This window comes from Pyrus communis, chromosome 4 (genome assembly GCF_963583255.1).
Source record: "Pyrus communis chromosome 4, drPyrComm1.1, whole genome shotgun sequence".
NCBI classification, from domain to species: Eukaryota; Viridiplantae; Streptophyta; class Magnoliopsida; order Rosales; family Rosaceae; genus Pyrus; species Pyrus communis.
The window spans coordinates 22,762,815-22,785,308 of record NC_084806.1 but is presented as its reverse complement, the minus strand read 5'-3'; positions in this window follow the sequence as shown (position 1 = coordinate 22,785,308).

Sequence of the window (22,494 nt, the reverse complement as noted above, 5' to 3'; positions counted from 1 at the left end):
TGAATTAAAACTTGTTTGTGTATGTGGGTTGAGAGTGCACACTTAATTTGCATGCATAAATCTGATGCTAGGATATAAGGAAACTTCACCTAATCGTTGGGAACTTATATTCATAAATAGTAAAGGTTGTTAGTCAAAATCATGTTAAGTAAATTCTTGGCATAAGTATCATTCGCTTTCATAGTTACGAATGCCTCGTCAACACTTATGATTTCCATAGAATCTAATGATCTTTGATTGTTTTTCTATTATGCGCTTTCATATAGAGAACTTTTGAGGAATAATTTGATTGCAATGCGCTAATTCCATTCAATTCAATGACCTAAGGGAAATCTGAGAGTTAATTTAAGCGTACCTAATTAACTTCGGGTGTTGAGGTTCATGATTCATTGAATAAGCAACTGGAGATTGTTTTGTATGCAAGTATGCCATGTGTGGAGAAAAACCTCCTAGCCAGCCTATCATCCACTAAATTCAATCAATTTCGTCCAAAGCTGCCTAGTTCAATTTCTTGTTTTGTTTGTTTTGTTTTCGTCCAAAACCAAATCCTCATTTGTTTTAGAGTGTCTAAATAGTTAACATATGTTTTAGATTTTGTTTTTGAGTGTTTTGAGTCAAGTTAGAACTCATTCGTCCAATTTGGTCTTTAGAGTCAAATCTGCCCAGTTTGTGTTTTTTTAGGCAGTTTTGAGTGCTTTTAGCTTATTTTGAGTCTTGTGAACTTGTTTTGAGTCTTTTAAGTTGTGTTAAGTGTTTTAAAGGTTAGTTTTATCTATTTGAGTCAGTTTAAAGTGTTTAGCAATCACTCCTACTCCCCGGTTTAAGAACGATCCCTACGTACTTATATGCTACAATTGTCAAAAGAGGGTTAATTTGTGTGTTAAGTTAATTTTCGCATCACGTCCCATGTTAGTTGCATCGCACAACTAACCATCAAATTTTCCAAATTTCATTGAATTGAATGAAAACGCATTACAACCAAAATTATCTTTCTCAAGTTCTTTATATGAAACGCATATTAAAGATACATGATGTGATAAATGATAGCATACAAATTAAACCCTCTTTTTGACAATTGTATCGTTCTAGGCCAGGGATTAGGAGGGATTGCTAATCTAATGAAAACTGACTCAAAGATACAAAAATATGCTTAAAAACACTTAAACAAACTCAAAGACTCTTAACTAAACTTATATGACTCAAAACAAACTTAAAAGACTCAAAACAACACAAAACAATAAAAAAGACTCAATCTAGACTCTAGGACTCAATTTGGACGAAAATAGAATTGGTTTTGACTCAAAATACTTTAAAACACACTTTAGGACAGATTTGAAACAAGTAAGTAAAGGGGATTGGGTTTTTGACGAAATTAGAATAAAAACAAGTAACTAAAAGATTTAAATGCAATTTGGACGAATTTGAGAAAAACAATGGATAATTAGATAGCTAGAGGATACTTTTCCACACATGATACATTCAAACACAAATTGATTTCTAGTTGCTTTTTCGATAAACCATGAACCTCAACACCCCAGATTAACCGTGACATCACTAATTAACCCTCAGATTTTCCTTTAGTTATTAGATTGGATGACATCATGCGACAACCCAAAGCATTCTTCAAAAGTTCCCTGCATGACATCATAATAGAGATACAATCAAAGATCATTACGTTCAATGAAAATCATAAGTATTGACAAAGCACTTGTAACTATGACATCATGATACTCATGCTAGGAATTCACTTAACATGATTGTGAAAACAACCTTAACTACTTGTGAATATAAGTTTGTGATGATTACGTGAAACTCCCTTATATTCTAGCACCAAATTCAAGCATGCAAATCAAGTAGGCCTCCCTAATCAACATACAAGAATAAGTTTTCCATCAAACGGTTAAGTAAATTGCATTCACAATTTATGAAATCACAACTGGAATTAATCAATTCATATCATAAACATAATCACGGTTCCAAAGCCTCCCCTAGCTAAAACGAGTTTAGCCTCTCATGTTCACAACAAAACAAAGGAAAATTGAATTAAAGATTGAAAAAAAAAGATAGATTACACCTAAAAACGTTCCAACACTCCAACTTGAATGCACAAACGTCCAAGGCTTCTTCTTCTGCTTCTCTTCTCAGATTTTCTTCTTCCTTGGATGGATTTCTAGGTTGTGAATCAATTTAGGTTGGTAGGGTGGTGCAGCAAAGGTTAGGGATGGTGTATGGGTGTTTGGGTGAAGGTATGGAAGTAGGAGAATGGTCGAAAGATGGGTTGAAGGCTGCGGCAAAAGCTTGTTTCTGTGAATGATGGCAGATTGTATGGATGAGTGATTAGGGTTGAATAAGGGTGCGGTTCTTGGTATTTATTTGAGAGAAAGAATCCTAAGTTTTATTATATAGTTTAGGAAAGGATTAGACCCCAAATCCATAAGGACAATGAGATATAAAATCAGAAATCAAAGGGAAAGGAGAAAGAAAATTGCGGCATTTAAGATTAAGAAGGGGAATGTGATTTAAGGCTGAAATTAGGCAAGGATTTAGGATAGAAAAGGTATGTAAGGTGCGGCTGAGATTGGGGTGAAAGAGGAATGTGATTATGTGACACAAAATAGGAAATATGCATTTCCCTTGCACGGCAAGGAAGTAGAGTGTGATGTGTGCCACGGCAAGGACAAAAAGGGTGCAAGGAAGGCTTATTTTGTGTCCTAAAATGCATAGGAGTCTTCAATGTTGCTGAAACATAATGTCTTTTAGGATTAGGAAAGATCAAACCAAATAGGAAACCTTGGTTTAACTTTCCTACTTCAAGTAGGAAACCTTCTTTGACTAGGATTCCTCTTTTGATTAGGAATCCTTCTTTGATTAGGAATCCTAACATCTTTAGGTCTTCAATTTCGTCCATTCCTTTTGCTCCAAGCATATGCTATCCATTCCAAGTCCAATTTTGCTCCAAAAGGCTCCAAAATGCACCTTTTTGCTTCCTTAGCCATATGAACCTATAAACACACGAAAATAGCTTAAAATACTAAAATAACTATGAACTAACAATATAAATGTAAGAAAACAAGCTAACTAAGTCGCCTAAATATGCTCCTATCAAATTCCCCCACACTTAGCTTTTGCTAGTCCTCGAGCAAAACAAAACAAAAGAAACAAAAGAACACAAACAAAACAAACTCTAAAACCTTCCAACATGTACCTCAGGGATTTCCAACGAACATGACACATCAAAGAATATCATTCCCATGGTTTTTGGCTTTCTTTACACTTTAGCAAACACTTAACCATAGTTACCACTTACTAGTTCACATTTAATCAATTAAAATAACATTTTGAATGTAGTAACTAACATGCCTTAGAGAATTCCCTCAATTCCTCACCACAATGCTCTCTATTTTCACATAGATTTTCTAACTACACACCCTACACTAGGTATATGTGAGAAGACTGATGTAAACATGTAGACTAACACTCACATATGTTATAACAAGGAAACCATTTTTTGGAATTATGACAATGATATGTATATGATCTCATGAATGGAATGCTACTACTTAGAACGAGAACCAGTGATTCCATATGCTCATACCAAATTCAAACTCCACATATTAAATACATAACATCAAGATAGAAGTTGAGGGTTGCAACAGGGCTAAGGGTATTGGCTAACAAAGAAGGGTAAAGGATAAACAAAGGTTCTTAAAACAATAGGTAGCAAAGTAATGAAATTGACATTTAAACTCACTTTTGATGACAGAAATTAAATTTTAAACACAAGGGAAGATTCATACAACAATTAGGGTCAAATTCAAACTTTTGGACCCTTTCGTCAACAACCAACACTTGTGAGATCATTCTCACTTATTTTTCAACTCTTTTTCTTTCTTTTCACAACTTTTCTCTTTTCTCTTTATTTTTCCACGAATTTTTTTTTCCTTTTATTTTTCTTCTTTGCCGTGCCCTATTACCTTCCCCCACACTTGTTTTATGCAATATGTTTGGTCAAAAGGAATTCATTCAAAGTCACGCTTCACTATCCTTTAAGAACAAGGATATGGGAAGTCCTAATCTAGGCTAGGTAAGGATAATGTGGTTAACAAAGAAAATAGGGTTGATCAGGCTTAAAAGGGTTAATCCTACAATACGTATGCAAAAGGGTTGGGTTTTTTGGCTTTGTCTTAACTAAACAACTTCATCTTATTGTATGTTATGCAATCAATACCATACTTTGAATGAAATGGGCATGAGTTCTAGTATTTGGAACTATAATGATGAAATGCATTCTAAGTAGCAACCAAGCAAAGAATGATGAGATCATGCAACGACTTTAGAAAACAAGAAATCATAGATTATACTCTCCAAAGAACGTTTTAGGCTCAAGTCTCTCAAGGATGTAACTTTAGTTTGAGTTCCTTCCTTCAAGCATGTTACGAAAACTTATTTTCTCTTTGTGATTACATGTGAATTTGTAAACTATAACCATAATGATGTGATAAATAATAGCACTCAAATTAAACCCTCTTTTTGACAATTGTAGTATAGATATAAGTAGGGATCGTTCTAGGCCGGGGATTAGGAGGGATTGCTAATCTAATGAAAATTGACTCAAAGATGTAAAAATATGCTTCAAAACACGTAAACAAACTCAAAAGTCTCTTAACTTAACTTGTATGACTCAAAACAAGCTTAAAAGACTCAAAACAACTCAAAACAATAAAAAAGACTCAATTTAGACTCTAGGACTTAATTTGGACGAAAATAAAATTGGTTTTGACTCAAAAGACTCAAAAACACACTTTTGGACAGATTTGAAACAAGTAAGTAAAGGGGATTTGGTTTTGGACGAATTTAAGAGAAAAACAAGTAAATTAAAGACTTAAAACAGATTTTGACGAATTTGGGAAAAACCAATGGATGGTTAAATAGCCAAGGGATACTTCTCCACACATGATACATTCAAACATAAATTGATTTCCAGTTGCTTTTCCGATAAACCATGAACCTCAACACCCCAGATTAACCGTGACATCACTAATTAACCCTCAGATTTCCCTTAAGTTATTGGATTGGATGACATCATACGACAACCCAAAGCATTCTTCAAACGTTTCCTACATGACATCATAATAGAGATACAATCAAAGATCATTACGTTCAATGGAAATCATAAGTATTGACAAAGCACTTGTAACTATGACATCATGATACTCATGCTAGGAATTTACTTAACATGATTGTGAAAACAACCTTAACTACTTGTGAATATAAGTTTGTGACGATTATGTGAAACTCCCTTATATTCTAGCACCAAATTCAAGCATGCAAATTAAGTAGGCCTCCCTAATCAACATACAAGAATAAGTTATCCATCAAACGGTTAAGTAAATTGCATTCACAATTTATGAAATCACAACTGGAATTAATCAACTCATATTATAAACGTAATCATGGTTTCAAAGCATCCCCTAGCTAAAACGAGTTTAGCCTCTCATGTTCACAACAAAACAAAGGAAAACAGAATTCGACATTGAAAACAAAAGATAGATTACACCTAAAAACGTTCCAACACTCCAACTTGAATGCACAAACGTCCAAGGCTTCTTCTTTCTTCTCTTCTTCCTTGCAAAGTCACGGCACAAGAGTCTAGGGTGATTCGTGGACGATTTTCTGGGTTGTGAATGGACTTAGGATAGTAGGGTGGTGCGGCAAAGGTTGGGGATGGTGTATGGAGGCTTGGGTGAAGGTATGGAAGTAGGAGAATGGTGGAAGGATTGATGGAAGGCTGCGGCAAAGAAGGGTTTTTGTGTGAGTGAGGGCAGATTGTATGGAATGGTGATTAGGGTCAATGAAAGGTGCGGCCTTCGTATTTATTTGGGAGAAAGAATCCCTAAAGTTTATTACATAGTTTAGGAAAGGATTTAACCCCAAATCCCTAAGGAAAAGGAAACACAAAGTCAGAAAGCAAAGGGAAAAGGAAGGTAACTTGCGGCCTTGAATTGCAAGAAGGGAATGTGATTTAAATGCTAGAATTAGGCAAGGATTTGAGATAGAAAAGGTATGTGAGATGCGGCATTAACTAGGATGAAATAGGAATGTGGTTTAATGACTTAGAATAGGCAACAATGGACCTCCCTTGCACGGGAATAGGCAACAATGGACCTCCCTTGCACAGCAAGGAAGGGAGACACTAAGGAAGGCCACGACAAGGAACTTAGGTTGCAAGGGAAGCTTTATTTGTGTCCTAAAATACATAAGGTACCTTCAAAGTTGCTGGAATTTAAGGACATTTAGGATTAGGAAAGGTTAAACCAAAATAGGAAAGCTTGGCTCAACTTTCCTACTTCAAGTAGGAAACCTTCTTTGACTAGGATTCCTCATTTGGTTAAGAATCCTCTTGTGATTAGGAATCCTAACTCCTTTAGGTCTTCAATTTCGTCCATTCCTTTTGCTCCAAGCATAAGCTATCCATTCCAAGTCCAATTTTGCTCCAAAATGCCCCAAAATGCACCTTTTTGCTTCCTTAGCCAAATGAACCTAAAAACACACGAAAATAGCTTAAACTACTAAAATAACTATGAACTAACAACATAAATGTACAAAAACAAGCCAATTAAGTCGCCTAAATATGCTCCTATCACATAACCAAGCATAAACTGATAGGAGCATATTTAGGCGACTTAGTTGGCTTGTTCTTGTGCATTTACGTTGTTATTTCTTAGTTCTTTAAGTCTTTTAAGCCATTTTCGTATGTTTTCAGGTTCTAAGGGCTAAAGGAGCAAAGAAGTGCATTTTGGAGTCTTTTGGAGCACTTTTGGGCTAAAGATGGATAGCTTCTGCTTGGAGCCAAAGTGTTGGACGAAATTGAAGGCCAAGTGAGCCTAGAATCGAAGGAAGAAGGAGGAATCAAGAATTGGAAACCAGTTTCCATTATTGGGAGTTTCCATTTGTGAAGGTGTCCATTTTTGAAGTTTCCAAATAATGTTGGTTGCCTAAATCACATGTTCTAGAAGCCCTAGACATGTCCTAAATTGTGCCGCACCTTACCTTCCTTTTCTCCCCAAATTTCTGGCTTTAAAATCCTTTCCCTTTTCCTTGCCGTGAGATTCTTTCTCATTCTTCCCAAAATCAGTCACAAATCTTGTTTCCTTTAATTCTTGGTCAAAGGCACATTCCTGATTTCTTTTTCCCTTTCTTGCCGTGAGTTTAATTCCTTTTCTCTCCCAAAATCTGCAAGATTATGTCACGATCCCTTTCTTAAAAGTCTTAGCCGCACCTATACATTCCCTTTCATTCAAAAATCTGCAAGTTTAATTGCACTTTCCCCTTCTTTTCCTCCCTTTGCCGCAAGACTTAGCCTTTTTTCTTAATTCCTGATTTCAATTACCTATTCTAAAGGGATTTAACTTAATTCCTGATTCTTAGAATTGATTTGGGGGAATTAAACACTTACTTATTTCCTATGCAAGCCTTGCCGTGCCTTAATAAAGGGTTTGAGGGTCAGATTAGGGAGCATTCACCATTCGATATCCCTTGAATACAATTCTATACCTTGCCGCAGCTTCCTTCTAAACCCTTGACAATTTCTGACCTTTCACAACCCCTTGCCGCACCACCACTCATCTATACACATCCTTAGACCCTTGTGCCGCAGCAATTAGGAGAGGAAGGAGGCCTTGAACGTTTCATGCTTGCAGATTGGGGCGTTCTTAGGTGTACTTCGTTCTTGTTTTCAATGTTTACTTTGTTATTACTTTCTGAGTTTGTTGTAATCATGAGTGGCTAAACCCCTAATTAGTTAGGGGAAAGTTTGAAGCCATGAACATGTTTGAGATATGTATTGATTTCTTCCAATTGTGATTTGTTAAGTTGTGATTGCAATTCAATTATCTGTTTTATCCAAAACTTGTTCTTGTATGTTGATTAAGGATGCATACTTAGTTTTCATGCATGAACTTGATGCTAGTTTGTAAATGAGTTTCACCTAATCGTCACAAGTTTATAAACATGAGTAGTGAAGGTTGCTAGTCACAACCGCGTTAATTGAATTCTTGGCAAGAGTATCATGCATTCATAGTTACAATTGCCTCGTCAACACTTATGATTTTCATAGAGCATAATAATCTCTCACTGTATCTCTTCTATGCATTCATGTTGAGGACCGTTGGAGAATAATTTGAATTGTTGCATGCATCATCCAATTCAATGACATAAGGAAATCTGAGGGTTAATTAGTGCATCACTGTTAACTTGGGGTGTTGAGCATCATAGTTAGTGAAAAGCAATTGGAAAATCCATTCATATACAAATGTGTCATGTGTGGAGAATGGACCTCTAACTAATCCATCCATCATCTTGTTTCCAAAAATTTGTTTTACAATCTGCCTAGTTTTATAACTTGTTTTGTTATTTCAATTTTCGTCAAATCAAAACCCCCCCCCCCTTTAATTTCTTGTTCTATAGTGTTTAGAATCTGTTTAGTTTGTGTTTTAAAGTGTTTTGAATCAAACCATAATCTTAAATTCGTCCAAAATTGTGTTTAGAGTCAGAAACTGCCTAGTTTGTGTTTTTAGGCAGTTTTGAGTCTTTTGAATTTGTTTCGAGTCCTTTGAGTCTTTGTGAACGTTTTCAACTTTGTTTTTATGTTTTTGAGTCAGTTTAGAGGTCTTTGCAAGCCCTCCTAATCCCCGGTCCAGAACGATCCCTACTTACATCCTTACTACAATTTGACAACAAGAGGATTAATTTGTGTGCTTAACTATTTTCACATCATAAACCAAAGCATAAATCAAACTTCTATCCATGTTTACAACATTCTTTAATAGTCATGCAATTAGAAACCAAATCCTCATCATTGTGTTGGAAGGTACCCTAAGACACAAACAACACACATAAACAACTTTAAAACAACTCTTTTTTGGGTTTTTCAAAACTATTTTGCAAATTGTGTTTGTAAATTTTCGTATTTTCTGATCAAAAGTCATAAAAACATCTCAAAACACACTACAAACACTGAAAAACAATGAGCAACAACATTAGTAGTGATAGGTGATAAAATCCCACGAAATTCATGCAAAAACACTTGTTTACCCCCCCCCCCCCCCCACCCACACTTAAATCAAATATTGTCCTCAATGTTTCAAACAAAGACTCACATTCATACAAGCAGCAAAAACTAACTAATAGGCCGAAATAAAAACAATAAAGAAAGAGAGAGTTAGGAACGCAAATCTGATTTTGTTGAATTAATTGTTGGATTGCCTAAGTCCTCTCTAGTTGAATGCATGGGTTGCCTCCCAAGAAGCACTTGCTTTTGATGTGAAATATTCTAACACTCAAATTAAAACCCTATGATTGTAGTATATGAAAGTGGGGATCGTTTTAGGCCGGGGATTAGAAGGGATGCTAATCAACACATTAAGACTCAAAAAAACACTAAAATAGACTCTATAGACTCTAAACTAACTTAAAACACTCAAAACAGCAACAAACACTTAAAAAGACTCAATTTTAGACCTAACAAGTGTTTTGGACGAAAATAAACCTTGACTCAAAAGACTCAAAGAAAACAGATTTTGACTCAAATAACAAGACTAAATGAAAGGGGGATTGTTTTTGACGAATTTAAAACTTAAAACAAAAACTTTGTAGAAAATACTTTGGAAAAACGAATTTAAGTGAAATAAATGGGTGAAAGGCTAGTTAGAGGGTCCTTCTCCACACATGATATATGCATACGAACCAATGTCCAGTTATTACTCCTTTAGACCATGAATGACAACGCCCCAAATTAGTTGCATCGCACAACTAACCCTCAAGTTTTCCTTATTTCATTGGATTGAATGAAAACACATTACAACCAAATTATTTTTTTCAAGTTCTTTATATGAGATGCATAAGAAAGATACATATCAAAAGTCATTTAAGTTTTGTGAAAACTATAAGCATTGACAAGGCATTCATCACTATGAAACGCATGAGACTCATACCAAGGATTTACTTAACGCGATTGTGACTAGCAACCTCCACTACTTGTGAATATAAGTGAATAACAATTACGTGAAACCCCCCTATACTCTAGCATCAAGTTTATGCATGCAAATTAAGTGTTAACCCCCAACCCACATACATAAACAAGTTTTAATAAGTGAGATAAGCGAATCACATTCATGCCTTAAGAAACAATAATTGGACGTAATCAGTTCATATAAAACATATAATCATGGCTTCGAATTCACCTCTAACTAAAAAGAAGTTAGTTCCATGATAGGAGCATATTTACGCACCTTAGTTTAGCTTGTTTTTGTGCATTTATAGTGTTTTTCCTTAGTAAAGTAGTCTTTTAAGCTAGTTCTATGTGTTTTCAGGTTTTAAGGGCAAAGTATGCAAAAGGATGCATTTTGGAGCCTTTTGGAGCAAATTAGAGCTAGGAATGGACATCATATGCTTGGAGCCAAGGGGATGGACGAAATTGAAGACTTGAAGATGATGATTCCTACTTGAGCAAGGTTTCCTAGTTGAAGTAGGAAAGTCCCTAAATGGAAGATGGTTTCCTAGTTGAATTAGGATTCCTAGAAGAATGAAGATTCCTACTCAAATAAGGTTTCCTACTTGATGAAGGAAAGTCAAAATCCAATGGCCTCAAGTTGCAGCAACAAAGAAGCTTTCCAAGTCCAAGAAGGAGAAGAATTCCAAGATGAAGAAGGATTAGCTTTCCTAATCCTAATGCACAAGGTTTTCAGCCACAAAGAGGAGTCCTAAACACTTTAGGACACCTTATCCTAATCCTATAGGGATGCCATGCACTTTACCTTATCTTGGAGGGTTTCTAGAAGCCTTAGATGCCCTATCCTTTCTTTGCCGTGGGTTTTATCCAAATCCCCTTAGTTTTTAGGCTTTCTAGAAGCCCTAACATTATCCCTACAAAGGTCCCGCACCCTTATCTCTTTTTCCCTACAAATTTGGCCTTAAAACATTATTCTAGGAACCTTATCTTATCTCCTACAAAAGTGGCGCCCCAAATCCTTCTAGAAAGCTGCTTTCCCTTGCCTTGCAAGGCATTCTAGAAGCCTTATCACCTCATCTCCTTACCTGCCGCACCTAGGAAGCATTATCCCTTTTTAATTCTGATTTCTAAGCCTATTTCCTTGTGGATTTGGGTTATTCAAGTCCATATCTGATTACACTAGGGTTTTAAGTGCCTATATATACTCATATTAACCCCTAGATCAGATCACCACCTCTCATACACATTCATTAATTCCAGAAATTCGTCCAACCCTCTCTACACCCTTGCCGTAGCCACCAAACACCTTTCTCCTTAGTTTTAAGCTTTGCCGCACCATCCCCTTCCCCTAAACACTACTACATCCCTCCATAACCATGCATCCATACACCTAAGGCCCTAAACCTGTCCCTAGACCCTTGCCGCACCAAGGAGGAGGAGAAGGAAGCTCGGAAGTTCATGCAATTCAAGTTCGCGTCGCTGGAATTTCTAGGTGTTTCTTTTCCTTTGATTTCAATGTTTAATTTCAATTCTCTTTGTTTTGTGCGTATGAGGAACTAAACCCCCCCTTGGTTAGGGGGGGATTCGAAATACATGTTTATGCTTGCGATATGATTTGATTACTTCTAATTGCGTTTCATAAGTTGTGAATTCAATTTACTTATCTATGTGAATTACATTGATTTGTGTGTGTTGGTTGAGAGTGCACGCTTAATTATCATGCATAAATTGGATGCTAGGATATAAGGAAATTTCACCTAATCGTTATGGAATTATATTCACAAGTAGTAAAGGTTGATGATCTCAATCGCGTTAAGTAAATTCTTGGCATAAGTTTCATGCAATCATAGTAACAAGTGCTTCGTCAATGCTTATGGTTTTCATAGAACTTAATGATTCTTGCTTGTATCTCTATTATGCAATCATGTAGGGGACTTGTGGGGAATGTTTTGGGTTGTCGTATGCAATCATCCAATTCAATAACGTTAGGAAAATCTGAAGGTTAATTTAAGCGAACCTAATTAACTTGGGGCGTTGAGAATTCATGGGTTATTGAAAAGCAATTGGAAATCGTTTTATATGCAAGTATAACATGTGTGGAGATGAACCCCTTAGCTAGCTTCCCATCCATTCAATTCCATCAAATTCGTTTTACAATCTGTTCTAATTTAAAAAGTTTGTTTTGTTTTTAAATTCGTCCAAAACCAATCCCCCTTTACTTTGTTGAGTCATAGTAGTTAGAAATCACTTTAGTTTGTGTTTTTAAGTGTCTTAGGTCAAAGTAAAACCAATTTTCGTCCAAAGTTGTGTCTAGTGTTCAAAACTGCCCAGATTGTGTTTTTAAGGCAGTTTTGAGTGTTTTGGTGCTGTTTTGAGTCTTTTGGTTTGTTTTGGTGTTTTAAAGTTTAGTTTTGCATTCTTTGAGTCTAGTATAGTGTTTTAAACTTGTTTTTACGTATTTGAGTCAGTTTCCAAGTGATTAACAATCCCTCCTAATCCCCGGTCCAGAACGATCCCTACTTACATTCTTCACTACAATTGATAAAAAGAGGGTTTAATTTGTGTGCGTATAATTCTCGCATCATTCCACATGTTCGCAAAACAAAGATAATTAAACTTAAACATTAAAAACAAAGATAGAATACAACTAGAAACACTCCAGGTGGCTCCTCCTTCCTTCCTTGCTACCAACAATGGGGATTTGCATGAATTTAGGCTCTTGAGGTGTGGTGGATGGTGTGGTGTAAATTTGTGGTATAGGGTGGTGGTTTTTGAGTGTTGTGGCATCAAGTATTCATAGGGTGAAGGGGAGGCACAAATTTGGGCTGAAAAGGAGAGGAATTAGGACTTCAAATCACCAAAGAACAAGGACACTTTCAATTAGATTCCAAGGAGGACAAGGAATGGTCCTTGTGGCAGATTCTAGAACTTCTAGAAGGGTTACATGTGGCATAAACTTAATGCACGAAAATAGGGCTTCTAGAACTTGATATTTAGGTGATTTAATGTGAAAAGGAGTCCTCTTTGAAGTTGGAATTAAGGTAGGAAAAGATTAGGATAGGATAAGATAAGGTTGGATAAGGTTTGGATAAGACAAGGAAATTTGGATAAGGTTCCTTATTTCTTGCTCTTTCCTTATCTTTTTTGCATTTGGACTTCTTTCTCCAGATTTTTAGCCTTTCCTGGCATCTCTTGACTTCAATTTCGTCCATCCACATTGCTCCATAGTTAATCTATCCAATCCATGCCCAAAACTGCTCCAAATAGCCTCAAAATGCACTTTCTTGCTCCTTTTTCCATTAGGACCTAAAAACATACGAAAATAGCTTAAAAGACTAAAATAAATAGTAATTAACTCGCTAAATGAAAGGAAACAACATAACTAAGTAGCATAAATATGCTCCTACCAGCTTTAACGTCTTGCAGCCGGACAAATTCTCTTCTTAGCATCAATTGGAACCCACGGCATGGAGGGTGACATCCTCCACGATCTGCCCTTCAACACTTTCGTAATATGGCTTCAAACGATGCCCATTCACCTTGAATTCTTCGCCATTCCTCAAGCTTTGGATTTGCACTGCACCATATGGAAAAACATTAGTAATAACAAAGAGGCCAATCCACTTAGAACGTAACTTACCAGGAAATAAATGAAGGCGAGAATTAAAAAGTAAAATTTTTTGCCCTATGGAGAATGTTTTGCTACGAATCATCTTGTCATGAAAAGCCTTGGTCTGTTCCTTGTAAATGCAAGCATTCTCGTAAGCTTCAAGCCTAATCTCTTCAAGTTCATTCAATTGAAGCTTCTTATGAATTCCAGCCACATCTATGTGCATGTTGAATGTCTTGATCGCCCAATGTGCCTTGTGTTCTAACTCCACGGGGAGATGGCATGGTTTGCCATAGACTAGCCAAAATGGTGACATCCCTATGGGTGTTATGTAGGCCGTACGATAGGCCCACAATGCATCCTCCAAACGCAAGCTCTAATCTTTTCTTGTTGGCCCAACGGTCTTCTCCAAGATTTGCTTGATTTCTCTATTAGACACCTCGGCTTGGCCATTGGTTTGAGGATGATAGGGTGTTGAAACCTTACGTGTGACTTGATATTTCTTGAGCAACGCCTCAATGGTGCGATTACAAAAATGAGACCCTCCATCACTAATAAGCACTCTTGGCATCCCAAATCTAGCTAAGATGTTAGTTTTGATAAAATCTGCAACTACTCTAGAATCATTAGTACGGGTGGCCTTTGCTTCCACCCACTTTGAGACATAATCAACCGCAAGCAAAATATAAGTGAAACCATATGAAGAAGTGATGTGACAATTAACTTGACACACAAATTAAACCCTATTTGTGACAATTGTAGTATATATACAAGTAGGGATCGTTCTAACCGGGGATTAACTAGGGATGCTAATCTACTCTAAATTGACTTAAAAACACTTAACTAAACCCATATGACTCAAAATAAATTAAAAAGACTTAAAACAGCACAAAACACTCAAATAGACTCAAACTAGACTCTAAAGGGTGATTTGGATGAAATTTAACTTAGACTCAAAACACTAATTTGGACAGATTCAAACACTTTTCTAACTAATCTAACACACTTAATAAAAAGGGGAATTGATTTGGACGAAATTAATTAAATCGGGTAGATTGTAAACTAAACAGATTAGACACTAAATTAGGTGAATTGAATGGCAAAAAGGTTAGTTAGAGGGTTCTTCTCCACACATGCACATATGTAACATAAATTGATTTCCAGATTTTGTCCCTTTAAACCATGAATGACAATGCCCCAAATTAATTGTGAAAAGCACAAATTAACTTTCAGATTTTCCTAGGTTCGTTGAATTGGATGGAATACGCATCGACAATCAAATTATTCTTATCAAATTCCCTACATGAACTGCATAATAGAGATAAAATCAAAGATCAGTAAGCTTTTTGAGAACCATAAGCATTGACTAGGCATTCATAACTATGAATTGCATGATACTCTTGCCTAGAATTTACTTAATACAATCATGACTAGTGATTTTTACTACTTGTGAATATAAGTTCATAACGATTAGGTGAAATTCCCTTATATCCTAGCACCAAATTCATGCATGAAAACTAAGTATGCATCCTTAATCAACATACAAGAACAAGTTCCCAATAAATCAATTAAGTAAATCGCATTCACAATTCAAGAAACAAAATCTGGAGGAAATCAATTCATATAAAACATAAGTCCATGGCTTTGAATTCACCCCTAACTAAGAAAAACTCAGTTACACATGTTCATAACAATTGAAAAGAAAATTAAAATAAATATGGAAACGAAATGAGATTTCTTACGGCACAAGGGTCTCCTTCTCCTATGGAAGCCACGACACTCCTTCTCCCTAGGGTTTGCGGCACAAGGTTATGTTTCTGAATGGATGGTGTATGGTGTGAATGAATAAATGAATTGAATGATGAATGGCTGCCTAGGGTGTGTAAGGGGGTGCGGCAACTTAAGGTCCCTATATATATTACATGGCCAAAACCCTAGCAATAAAAAATTAGGGTTAAACCTAGCAAAATTAAGTGATTAGGGCCCCTAGGTTGTGGCAAGGGTTTGGAAATTAAGTCCTAGCCTAATTAATTTTAGATATGGACTTATACAATCCAAATCCAAGAGGAAAAGGGCCAAATTAAATCAGAATCCAATCAGAAAAAGGTTTAGGAAATTCGTCCAAAATTGGGCCTTCTAGAAACTAAGTGTTTTGTGGCTGATTTTGGGTGTTCTAGAAGGCATAAAAAAAAGGGAAAGGTGCGGCACCCTTTTAGGGTCAGATAAGGCTTCTAGAAATTAGGTTTTTAGGTCCACTTGCTGAAGGAAGATTTGTGAAAAACAAGTTCATTTGAGCAACATCAACAACATGCAATTAACAATTGAAAGGCGGAATCATGTTTATATGCACTCAAAAACAAAACTTAACCCATGAACTTCAAAGCCTAGTAGATAGGTGAACCAAGACTCAACTCAAAACAAAGTGGGTTGAGAAATCAATACCTTTGTAGATTCCTCTTTGCATAAGCAAAGGCTAATCACCGAAAGAGAGGGCCTTCATTCCTTGCATCTTAGATCCATGGATTTGGATGGATGAAAAAGTTTCTCCAAGTTCCCAAAATTGAGAACCTCTAATGATTCATCACCAAGGCATAATGAAGAAGAAATGAGTGACCTTGGAGGAGTTTGATTGCTAGATGATCCCTCCAAGGTGGCCGAAATTTTAGAGAGAAAAGAGAGCTTGTATTCTCATCCTTTCCCCAAAAATAACCCTTAATGAATTTTAGGCTATAAAGTCCTTTATATAGTCCCTTCAAATAAGTGACCTAATGGACCAAATGCCCTATTCTTCTAACATGGCCGGCCATAGGGTTTATTGGGCTTTCAAGCCCTTTGTTTATTCAAGTTGTCATACAACTTGAGTTAATGGGCTTGACATTCAAATCCCATTGGGCCTTGCGGCCAAAAACTAACCCGAGGTCTTTAACGAACTTATTCGTTTGATTAATTAACATATTAATTAATCCTAGCCTTAGATAAATAATTAAACCATTTAATTATTCTTACTCATCTCCGTTGTTTCTTCAAACTCTACCTTACTCGGTGAACGATCCATTAGGTTCCTTTTAGCGAGGCAGTGGGCGATTAAAACTCTTTCTAATCGATTGTGAATTGAAACTTACTTTCAATTCTCCCATTAGTGATAATACACTTTTAGGGCTTCCACAAACCATGGCTGACGCCTAGCAGCATGTCATGGTTACCCAAGCTAATCAGAAGAAGTGGAGAACCTATTCAGTTTAGGATTACAAATGCAATACGGTCTTTCTCTAATACAATACTCTTGACCACATTGTTTGGTTTGATAGTTTATTCATGTCTACTATCCAATGTGAGTCTTGTGCTTATATGATTACCTTGAATGTGATTTGGAACGCATTCCAACATCTTATTCATACTCTGGCCAGAGATTCTAAATCATATCATAGAGTATTCTCCCTCAAACAGTTTGAAGGTTAGAGATCCCTTGTTGCGCATTCACTTGCCTCCATGGCTAAGTGGCTTAACCCCGACGATGCCGTGGACACCCTCCTGATGGAGTGACTTTGACATAATCAAAGATTAAGGACCTAACCACAAGACAGCTGTGATGCCTCAGGTCAAAGGACTACTTTGCATTATCCCAACCATGAGTTCTTATGTGACATGAATATGAGAACCCCTCGTTGATCGTGTTCAGTGAACTCATTCTCTATTGAGCACCTACATGCTTGTCTTGATGTCACACACACCAATGACTCGAGACTAGTCACTCTCCCTGAGAGAAGACATAGCACGTACTGATCTTAACGGACTGTCAATGCCCAATTGACAATCCTATGATCAGGAACGTTTAGGATGTGTCAACGAAAGAATGGTCTCATGAATCTAACTTCTTTAGATCGCATTCTTCCAATCACATATTCCTTGGACTTATCGTTTAAGCATATAACATTTATACGAGACGGCTCAAACAATAATGTTTGCCCTTAATATTAAACTAGATTAGTTTAACATGTGAAATGTCCATAAAGTATCATCATATGATTGGTTTTGGGGCACATTTCAACAATCTCCCACTTGCACTAGAGCCAATCAGCTTAGTCATCAGTGATGATACCTCTTCTGTAGTCATTTCATAAATGGCTGAGTAGTAGGCCTAGACAATGGATATCTATATGTTATCCATAGAAGCAACCTTGAGAATAACGACGTCACCATTATACATGATTCTCAATCATGTGGTTCAGTCTCTCATTTGAGTTCAGACCTTGATGAGACCTTGATTCCCTGGCTTGAGCTATCGCCCCATTAGTGTCATACACTTTCTGGTTGGAACCGAATGGAGAGTTCATAAATGAACTTTCCTATCCAAACAACAATGTTGTAAGCTTCTATATGGCAATATATTTTGCATACATGATGGAACACATTAAAGTCATTACTTTTAACGTTTCCACCCAAATATCTCTTTAGTCATAATAAAGAGATATCTCATTATCACTTCATTCATAATGAAGAGATATTCTATGATGGATTAGATTCATAATCTAATACATTTACGCTTCCATTACGTTACTCTAATTCTTCCTCATTCTTGAGGAATCCATCATTAGTATTTCTTAAATACCTAAGGATTCACTTGACAGTTGCCATGGTTCTGATCCTGGGCTTGCACTGATATCATCTTGTACCGTTCTAGGTACAACTTATATCAATGTTTTCATACAATATGAAATACATAAATCACCTTTCTGCGTATGCATAAAGGATTCTATTTATTTCTTTGGGAGTCAAAGGGTACATTCCCTTTGAGAAGAACAACTTCCTAGTCTCACTAGAATTGTCATTCTAATTGAAGTTTATCATCATATGAGAAACTTCCTAGCATCTCTTGTCTATTTTAGGGATTGATATAATCCAATTATATCTTGAAATATATCATTATAGATTTCCATCCCATAGACTATATCTCCCATACACATTCTATCATTATAGAATGTTTAAAGTCATAACTTTAACGATGAAGAATTCCTTTCATTTTCAAAATTAATATATATCATGTATATATATTCAAATTTAGGAATATGATTAACTCCCACTAATCTTTTGTAAACCTAGTAAACAAAAGATTCATTTACATCTTTATGAGAAATCAAACGATTTGATCCTTTTTCTCATAAGATGCTTATAGCTCCCACTAAGTGTAGTCATAAGGATTTTCATTCTTATTTCTTTCGAATTAAGAGGTGTAACTCTATGACATAGTCATAAAGTTCAAACCATTCAACTGAGACGATTTATAAATCCTTCTCGACTACCTTGGAGCTTGTGGTGTAGGAACTAGGTTGTTATATTTGTTGATCATATCAAAAAAATATTGCTTATTAGCACACAACCCCAAATCTTAACATGTTTAAGATTTGTCTTTCTTTCCAACTACATCTTATGGAGTTATGAAAATTTTGGAAGATCTTCTAATTCACAATCATATTGTTTTAGAAGTATATATATCCTATATATGGGTAATAGATAACATCCAACGAACTAAATTTTATTCAAGTTCGTTCTTCTCCTAATGGAGAAATTCATTATCTTATGATACTATTTTCCTTGATATCTTTCAAGGAAACTCATCTAAAGTGTTATCTTTCCTTGGATCAAATCTAAGGAGGTAAATACTTTAGACGTCTTACTCATCTACTTACATTTCTTGAATTCTTTGAAACCTTTTGCAAAGTATTCGGACTTGTGTTTATTCAAAATAAACTATAGTCCAACCGAGAGTGATCTTCGGTGAATGTCATACAGCATGAGTAGTATTATGTTGTGGACAAGTGCCACTAATATCTAAGTGAATTAACCTCAACAACTTTGTGATTCTTTCTTCTTTCCAAAAGAATAAAGATTCGAACATTTCGCCTCTATACAATTTTAACAAGAAGGTATTGGATCCGGATCTAACGATCCAAAGCATCCATCTATGACCAACTCGTAACTTATGTTTTAGAGGTATCACAACTCAGTTGGGATTAGTCACTACCTTGCAACCTTTTGGGTTTTAAGCATTATCGTATTCTAAACAGTTAAACTACCACATCATCTCTACTATAGAGACAACCAATTAAATTACAATAATCTAATTATTGATTAATAAAGAACAATGTTTTGTCAAACAAAACATTTATCCATCTCTACTATAGTGACGGATTTAAGTTCCTTAAAATTGGAATGTAAAGACAATCTTTAGTATTTTCCAATTTCTTTGGTAGTTCATATGAGGAAGTAAGTACAATCCGCTTTCGTAGGGATCTATATTTTATTCACTTTCCGAATGTGAAGTACTTTCTCTTCTCTCATTAATCTTCTACTTTTTATTAGCACACTTTTACAACAATTGTAAAACATAGTTGCTAATATAGAATCATGTATTCAAGTAGAAGAACCAACTGTTTTGAATTATTCAAGAACATTTTACAACACCTTCGAAAGGTGTGTTCTTGACACTTGCAAGACATTTCTTGCAAATACCCCTTCCAATGTCCATCCTTTCATAAAGAAAGTTTGTTCCCTTGGAGTTATTTTGCCTTCTTCATTTGACTTCCCTTTTGACTACAATAGTCATGGTCCCTAAACTCCCACTATCTCTCTTGAAACTTATTTCAAATGTGTTATACACATCAAACGATTTGGAGAGCGTGCGGTTATTGTTCACTATATAGTTTACAATAAACTTAGTGAACCATTAGGATAGGGACACAAAAGTGAAGTCCTTGCCTAGTTTCCGTCTCGTTAAGTGTTTTGACACTTCAACATTCAATGATTCAAAATCATCATAAGTCCATGTTGATGGACTATTTTTGTCAACCAACCATTATGTTCTCAACATAATTACAAACTTTCAAGAGTTGTTCAAGGCAACTCTCATTTCTTCATACAACAATTTGTAAGTGAAGAATCATGGCACATAAAGTGTCCATGCCCTTGTGCTTACTTCTCAAGTTCCTTGTTCGTGTAACAAAGAGACAAGCACTAGAGTTTGCATTGTCCTCTTCATGGTAGACTTATCTAACATGTTCTTCCATTGATACATTATCAATAGGAAGATTGTGAGGATGAGACTACTTAGGCACTTTTATAATCCATTCAAGACAATCTATGGGATTGTGGTACCAAGTTCGGAAACTAAAGCGTTCGGTTTTTCTTTGTCAAGTTTTGGATAGCGTTTTGCAAATATATTGGTAAACAAATACATAACGAATATAAATTGATTGATTTTAAGCTATTTGATCCGGGTCTTTAAATCAAAATAGCACCACCCACTATTTTTAGCAAATTCCATATCCCTCATCGGAATTCGAGAGTTTTGTTGAACTCTTAGCGGGGTAAGGGAGACTCACCATTACCAAGCCCACCTCACGATGATACGATATCGGTTAGCAAAAATAATGATGAGAGAATAACACTTTACTCATTTACAACTCTTGTAATTACCCATCTAGTTTGGCCTCTAGAGAATGTGGCCTCACGATGATACGATATCGGCACCATTGCACTTAGTTAAGTTATTCCCACCATGCTTAGTTCATGAAGGGGTTCAAGAATAGCCTCACAATGATATGATATCGGCCATCCTCGTTGCCTACACTTACCTCATCATATGTTTATGGACTCCTCCTGAGTGTAAGCATGCACTTTGTACTCCCCCATGATAGGGTGAAGCCGGTGTACAAGTCACAAACGATTGGAGCCCACCACGGTGGAAGGCCACGAAGAGATATTCAAAGCATCTCTCGCTTATCAACTTAATAATGGTTTGTTGAGGGTTTTAGGTCTCATCACATATAAACATACATTTTAATCCAATTAAAACATTTTGGTCCTATTACAACTATTGGTCCATATGATTGATTTAGTAGTATATAATACTCCCACTATGCTTTTAAAACGGTTTTTAAAGCAAGACTATTTGGTACTACTAACATAAGATTTGCATTCATCGATGGACTATATAGTTGCCTTAGGGCCTTAGGATGACTATGAACCTTTGATTCGATTCAACACGAGCCTAGTGTTGAATCTCGGTCTAGGGATGGTGATTGATTTTAGTTACGCGTTTAATCACATTAAGGCGTGTTGTCTTATTGGGCGTTGGACCCAACTACTCCAATTTCATGCATATCGAATAAAACAAGAAAGGAGTACTTCAAAGTAAATAAGAGCTTATGCTCTTTTACAACAATTGATCAAATCAAATTACTTTAAAGTAAAGAAGAGCTTATGCTCTTTTACAACAATTGATCATATCAAATTACAACCAAAATTTAATCTACTCATTCCCATGGTTCAAACAAATTTGAAACGGCCATTCACATAGCTCAATTATCGTAGGCTTAGGTTCATAATCACCCTTTCTTTAATTAATTAACGCTTTAACTAATTAAACTTGAATGCAACATTTTCATTTGGTTTTTGTATCCATAGAATTGATTTAAATGGAGCTAAATGAAATGAAAATCCAATTCTCATTTAAAGAGACAAAACAATTTTTGTTCTCATTTTGTTTTGGGCCAAAAACAATGACCACAACAATTTGGGTCACTATGTTAAAACAAAAACTTTTGGGGTCACTTTGTAAAAACACAAAAGTCCACTACTTCATGTAATTACAACTAGAACCCAAAAATTTCCACAAAAGCTAAAACTTCATTAAAGGAGCAAAACAATTTGTCCTTTTAGTGATTTTGGACCTTTACGTAAAAACGTAAACTTTTGGGTCAAACTACAAATACACAAAAGTATCAAAACTTTATGTAATTGCATAAAAGCCCCACAAGGACCCTAATTGAGTAGGGTGGCCGGCCATTGAAGCAAAGTATTTAAAAAAAAATTTCAA